This window comes from Pyxicephalus adspersus, chromosome 4, assembly GCF_032062135.1.
Source record: "Pyxicephalus adspersus chromosome 4, UCB_Pads_2.0, whole genome shotgun sequence".
In the NCBI taxonomy this organism is placed as follows: Eukaryota; Metazoa; Chordata; class Amphibia; order Anura; family Pyxicephalidae; genus Pyxicephalus; species Pyxicephalus adspersus.
Window position 1 is genome coordinate 96,458,600 of NC_092861.1, and position 7,143 is coordinate 96,465,742.

The 7,143-nt window shown below is 43.1% G+C and overlaps 1 pseudogene; it reads left to right on the forward strand.

Annotated features, from left to right (window-relative positions):
• Positions 1-2,079: 2,079 nt before the first annotated feature.
• Positions 2,080-7,143, forward strand: part of LOC140329841 (scavenger receptor cysteine-rich domain-containing protein DMBT1-like) — a 79,007-nt pseudogene continuing 73,943 nt past the window's right edge.

Genomic DNA, 7,143 nt, shown 5'->3' on the forward strand with positions numbered 1-7,143 from the left:
GGATGATGTTACGTCCACTAGAGCTATTATTTCCACGCTAGAAGCTAAAGCACAAGCACTGCAAGACAAAGTAGAAGACCTTGAGAACAGGTCACGGCGTAATAATTTGCGTATTGTGGGTCTACCAGAAAGTATTAGGCCTTCACGATTGCTGGATTGCATTTGTTCCACTGTAATACCACAATTATTAGGTCTGCAGACTGCCTGTAAAGTTGAACGGGCTCATAGACTGGGCCCTGTGCGTAAAGAACAGTCCAATCCCCGCCCGGTGCTGGCGGCATATTCTCACTATACGGATAGAATCCGCATTCTCCAAGCCTACCGTAACCAGCGTAACCTACACTTGTAAGGTGCATCCCTGCTGCTGTTTGCAGACTATTCTGTGGAGGTCTCACGCAAACGACGCAGCTTTCAACAAGTATGCTCTACTCTATACCAACACAAATTGCACTTTACACTAGCATACCCCGCGGTCCTTCACTTTTCTGATGACTAGGGACGCAAGTATTCTCTTACATCAGCCAAGGAAGCAGAAAGCCTGGTGCATACTTTATCTGATTCAGCATCTACCCACTCTGAGAGATCTGCAATATCCTCTACCTCCCCACCACGCTCTGAGGCACGCTCTTCCATCCCGGTGTATTCTCCCAAGCAACCCCGGCAGTTGGGGACACCGTCTGCTAAGAGGGTTCGTGAAACTCTCCGCTCTGAACTGCAGTCAAAGGCGAGATAACATGGAAGGAAATCCACTCCATTTAAAGTGCCTTTTTTTTATGTTTCTTTTAGAAATGTCACTTCCATAATTCCCGCCATATGAGGTGTGAGCCCGCCCCTGACGGCATTGTAATGTTTTTGCACAAGCTATTGTCTTGGTTTGTACTTTGTTGCTCTGCGAGGAAAAAAGGAAAGTCATTCCTCCTTGTTGTTTGTCCTTTCCCCTATGTTGCCCTGTTGTCTTCCCTTTGTTTTTTGTTTTCATGGTCTTACGGTCAGTCTAATTTTGAAATCTCCTATCTATATGCTTGTACTCAGGGATTACCTATGTCAGCCACGTTTTTCAGTAATCATCTGTATAAGTCCGGTTTCATATCATTACCCTACTCCTCACCTGTACTGGTCATAATACTGTTACATTATGGTTTCTCTTACTTTTGTATGATTAAGCCATGTTTTAAGATTGTATGTGAGTAATCTCTTGGAATGTCCAGGGTTTGCGTTCCCCTAACAAGCGCATGTCTGTACTACGCCATTTAAAACGGCTGGGTCCGGATATTGTACTGTTACAGGAAACTCATTTGGGCAGTGGTGATTTTCATAGAATGAAGAAGCTCTGGGTGGGTGAAGTATATGGAACACCTTCCAATGACCGCAAGGCTGGAGCAATGATACTGATACATAGATCTTTTCAGGGCAAGGTTAAGACGGTGCAAAGTGACTCGGCAGGTCGCATTATCAAAGTTCTACTACAACTACATGACCAGGACCTCTCAATATATAACATATATGCACCAAATTCTCCACCTTCCACCTTTTTTCAAGAGATATCCTGCTGGATAGCTCAGGATCCCACCCCCTCCAAAATTGTAGGGGGTGATTTTAACTCAGTTATGGTGGATTCGGAAGACAGGAGTTCTGGTCATGTAGATTGTGCTGAGAGACGGACACCTCGCTCACAGCTCTCAGATTTTACCTCTGCTATGTCTTTAAATGATGTCTGGCGACAGTATCACCCTCTAGAAAAACAGTACACATTTGTCTCTCAGGCCCATGTATCCCAAGCTCGCCTAGATTATTTGTTTTGTACAGACGCCATTCTGTATAAAGTAGAGTCTCCAGTGATTCATACTATGGTGATTTCGGATCACTCTCCCATTTCTCTTGTGTTGCGGGACCATTACCCCAAGGGGGACTATGTTTACCTGGCGGTTCCCTTCCTATTTGGCCAAAGACCCAGAGTTTCAGGGAATGTTGAAGTCAGCATGGCTTGAATATGCTCAACACAATGCTGCCCATAGGAATGACCCGATATTGTTCTGGGAAGCAGGTAAAGCTTACGTGAGAGGTAGGATCATTTCCTTCATGGCGAAAAGAAAAAAGACAACTTTATCTCATTTTTTACAAGTGCAACAGGAGCTTAGACTGGCGCAACAGGCACTTACAGATAACCCTACCCAAGATACTAAACAAAAATGGTATGCCTCTAAACGCAAATTTGATTCTTGGCTCTCTCAATATGAACAGCTAAAAAGTAAGTACAGGTCCCTACAATACCATAAATTTGGCAATAAATCGGGTAAAATGTTGGCCAACCTGGTACGTACCGGCTACAAGCCAACGTATATTCCCAAATTAAATACAACACTGGGTACGGAGGTCACCGCACCTAAAGAGGTGAACCACTACTTGGCTCAATATTTCCAAAATCAATACTCTTCTCCAACAGCAGATTTACAGGCTGGGAGGGCATTCCTATCAGAGGTTACCCTACCCCGATTACAACCTAATGATATTGATACTCCTAATGCCCCCATTACTACAGAACAATAGCTTCCCTAAAAAATGGGAAAGCCCCAGGCCCTGACGGGTTCACCACAGAATTTTTTAAAATGCTGAAGGAAGAGGTGGTGGAGGATCTTCATGCACTTTACTCTACCCTTTGGGATCGGGGTATGTACTTTCGTTCTGGCCAGGAAGCTTATATAAGACTCCTTTTGAAAAAAGATAAAAACCCTTGTGATCCGGACTCATATCGTCCCATCTCTTTGTTAAACATTGATGCTAAGATTTTGTCTAAAATTCTTGCAGACAGGCTGGCCAGACTATTACCCTCCCTTATCTCCCCTTCCCAAGTGGGTTTTGTCCAAGGCAGAGCGGCAGTGACCAATATTAGAAAGGTACTAGTTGCACTCGAGACCGCCAAACACCGGCCTGATCTAGATCTGACCATTGTTGCTATAGACGCACATAAGGCATTTGATACAGTGAATATACCATGGCTCTTTACGGTACTGAAGCATGTTGGTATTAGGGGTTCCTTCCTTGCATTGCTTGAGGCTATGTATGCTTCTCCAATTGCTCGTATACACACTCTGGGATTTTTATCAAATCCCATTGCCCTTCATAGAGGGACTAGGCAGGGGTGTCCGTTGTCTCCTCTCCTGTTTAACCTTGCTCTGGAACCATTGGTTAGATGCCTGGATTCCACCCCTTTACTGCATGGAATCCCAGTTCAAACGAATGAGCTACGTACTGCCTTTTTTGCGGATGACATCCTTATCTTTACATCCAACCCACGACATGACAGTTATAATATCCGAACTGTGTTCCAGAATTTTGAGAGCTTTGCTGGGCTGAAAATAAATTTTGACAAGAGTGAAATTTTGTCTTTAAAGTTGCAGATGTGGCGGATAGTTGGAGGACATATGTGCCTTTTAAAGTGGCAGCACACTCCATCACATATTTAGGACTCCGTATTGGACGCTTGCCATCATCTCTTTATGCCCTGAACTATCCGCCGCTGATTTCCAAAATACAAAAAGAATTGAGAATGTGGGAACATCTGCCCCTATCGTTCCTAGGCCGTTGTCACCTAGTAAAGATGATGTCATTTTCCAAATTGCTTTATCCGATGCAAACATTGTCTCTTCTACTGACCCATGCTGACGTGAACGCTCTTAATAGGGCTTTTACAAAATTTTTATGGAGCGGCAAACGCCCGAGAATCTCTCTGGCTAAATTATATCTACCCAAGACGGAGGGGGGGCGTGGGTTTCCCCAATATAAGACTCTACAATCTAGCCACATTGGCCAGACATGTTGCAGACTGGCTTAGGGGTACATCCTGCTACTCCAATCTACATTTGGAGAGTGCAATGTCTTATCCCTGGAACTTATGTGCTATGTTACATTGTAGCTTCTCTTCCATTCCTGTCTCTTTGCGCCATAATATTTTAATTAGAGACACAGTGGTTACATGGAAGGTGCTCGGACAGAGGTTCAAACTGCCAGTTCGTTTATCTCGCTATCTGCCCATTTGTGGTAACCCCATGTTCCCTCAGGCACAAGAACACGCAGCGTTCGAGGTATGGAGACAAAAAGGTCTGTTGTATTTTAGAGAGCTCTTCTAACCGGAGGACTCTACTAAACTCCCTTTGTCTAGTTTACAGGTGACCTATAATATCCCACGCTGGGCCCTTCATCCGCTGTATTACATGTCATACCTCCAATCTTTAGCTCTCCATTATGCAGAGATGTTTCGACCTAACAAATTTGACAAACTTCTAACATTGTCTCCACCTAATGTATCCAACATTTATGCATGCCTTTTGCCTATCTTTACTAAACCTTTGTCATCTTCCAATGTAAAACAGTGGCAGAAGGATTTTCCAGACCCTGACATAGTGGAATGTATTATACAAGGTTATCAAACGATAAGGCAGAGTATGGTCAAGGAGAATTGGAGGGAATCTCAGTTTATGCTACTGCACAAGGCCTACAAAGTGTTCAGACCCTCCGTTTCGGCCTTACAGCCTAGGTCCTGGCATCTTCAATGCCCCAAGTGCAGCTGTTCAAATGCTTCTTTGTCACACCAGTTATGGTTTTGCCCTCAGATCACTACATTTTGGTCTCAAATACTCAGGTTCATATCCACTGTAACTGGTCATACAGTACCATCCACCCCTGTTCTATTGCTGTTCGGTTCCTGGGATGGTATAGACATAGATATTATACCTCGATCGATACGAACTTGGACTAACATCTGTCTTTTAGCTGCCAGGCGAGCAATTATGCAGAACTGGATACAACCCCAACCCCCTGGCTTGGAACAAGTTATATCCGCCCTGAAGACCCTGTTCCACAGAGAGATGTTGGATGCTAAGATGCAGGGCGATGACTCTATCACCCGTTTTTGGACACACTGGTACAAGTTTTTGGTCTATGCATTTACTGCTTCAGACTGTGCCTCGATTCTTGAAATGTTCAAATACTCTACATGGTATATGACCAATATATCTGGATGACTGTATGCTCATTTGCTGTTAACATTATTATAATAATAATGCTAAAATTCTGAGTGTTCCCGTTCCATTCCCCCTGTTTGTCTTATCCCCCCCTCCTTCTCGTTATAGTTGTATAGTTGTATATGTATATGTATAAATGACAATAAAAACAGTTTTCAAAAAAAAAAAAAAGAGAGGGGTTGGCGGTAAAAGGAATGAAGAAGGAGGCGGAGGAGGGAGTGGACTGGGGTGGCCCATGATTTCCCACCACACCCCTAGGCAGAGGTACCAGGTGCTGCAATGCCTCTTGCAGACAACCGCCCAGTGAGCTTTGCAAGGCCACCCAGTGAGCGGTGAAGGACAGGTAGCATACCACTCCGTACCTGGTTGTCCAGCTGTCCATGGTGACGTGGATTTGGCTAGACACCGAGAATGCCAATGCCCAGGAGATGTTACCCATTACAAGTGCATGTAAACTGGGTACAGCTGTGCAGGAGAAATAATGCCTGCTTAGTATATTCCGCCGACGCTCGGCACAGGCCAAGGGAGCAGAGTCCACAATGTTGTACGGCAGTAGCTGCAAGGCCAATAGTTTGGCTAGACATGAATTGAGCTCAATTACTCTTTTGTTAGTTGGGCCCATAGCCTGATGCCTTGCGCAGAAGTATTGTAGAGTGGGCTGAAGGGACTGGGAGCTAGGGGAGCTAAAGGTGTCACTGGAGTACCCATCTTGCGGCGACAAACGTCGTCTGACGCCACAAAACCTGCGGGCAGAAGCTGATACTTCATTGCCGCTAGAAGTCTGACTGGCACCAACCTCCTCAGACTAAGTAGCAATGACAGTTGGAAGTGGAGATGGAGTCAATGAAGGTGGAGGAAAGAGGATGACGTGATTGTACCTCCTTTAAGAGAACCATATTACTTTCTTTTGCAATCTGTGTTTCATTTTAAAGTTTTACACATTGTTTTTACTTTTTGCTTTTTTTATAGTCTTTATAATTTTGATTTTTGATGAAGGTGATGCTTTATTTTTATATTTTTATATTCTTCGTGTCTTTTTTAACATTTGCTTTGAGCCACATAGGTTTTAATTTTAGCTTTTAAACCTATTACCCATTGGAATTTTGCAGTGTGTTTGTGTAGAAACATTCCCATTTCTGTTCTGTTTACTTTGCTTCCTGTTTACAACTTACTTTAAATGAAATCATAATATTGTCACTACTACCCAGATTTTCTTTTATATGCACATATGTTATTGTTCATCATTTTTATCTGCATTGTTAGAAAAAAACTAGGTTCAGCAGAGTATCATTTCTGGTGGAGGCTTCAAAAAACTGTACCACAAAATTATCTTGTAATAAATTAGTACATTTATGCCCTTTTGCTGTACCTGTAGTGCTATTACCCCAGTCATTGTCAAGGTAGTTCAAATCACCCATCACTACCACTGTCCCAGCCTGTGCAGCCCTTTCTATTTGTGCAAGAAATTGACTACAATAATTAAACTTGAATTATGCATCCCCATATGCAAACTCCACCCATAATGTCTCAACCTTATCACATGCTCCAGCAACAATTTCTTCTTTCACATTCACTTTCAGATCACCTCTCACATATAGACAGACACCAACACCAACGCCAGAATACAGCAAGACCAGCTAAGTCATAGTGTTCTTCATGCATCAAGACTGAAGGGGAAGGGGCATTTTAATGAAAAAAAGGCAGACAGTGGTCAGTCACCAGTGGAGAGTGGATTGGTGGAGGTTGGGAGGGGGGGGTATGGATAGATATAAGGTATTTCCCATTATACAAACACAAGAACTCAAAAAATATAGTATATCAGATACAATAAGACAAAAATGCATTTCCCTGTATATACCTTTAGGCAAAGTGAGTATTTGTAAACCAAAACAGCAAGGTCTGGTTACAGGCAGCACTTAAAGGCAGCTTCTCCTAACCTCCATGGTTGCTGACAACAATAAATCTATGAAATTATGTTCTGTTAGTTTATATTTTTCCTAATGTATTTTGTTTCTAAGTTTCTGTTCTGATGCACATTGCCCAGGTATATTTTACTTCTTTTGCTAAAATATTGCTTAACCACCTAGCCGTTAAGCCCGACCTTCGTACGGGCAAAAAAAAA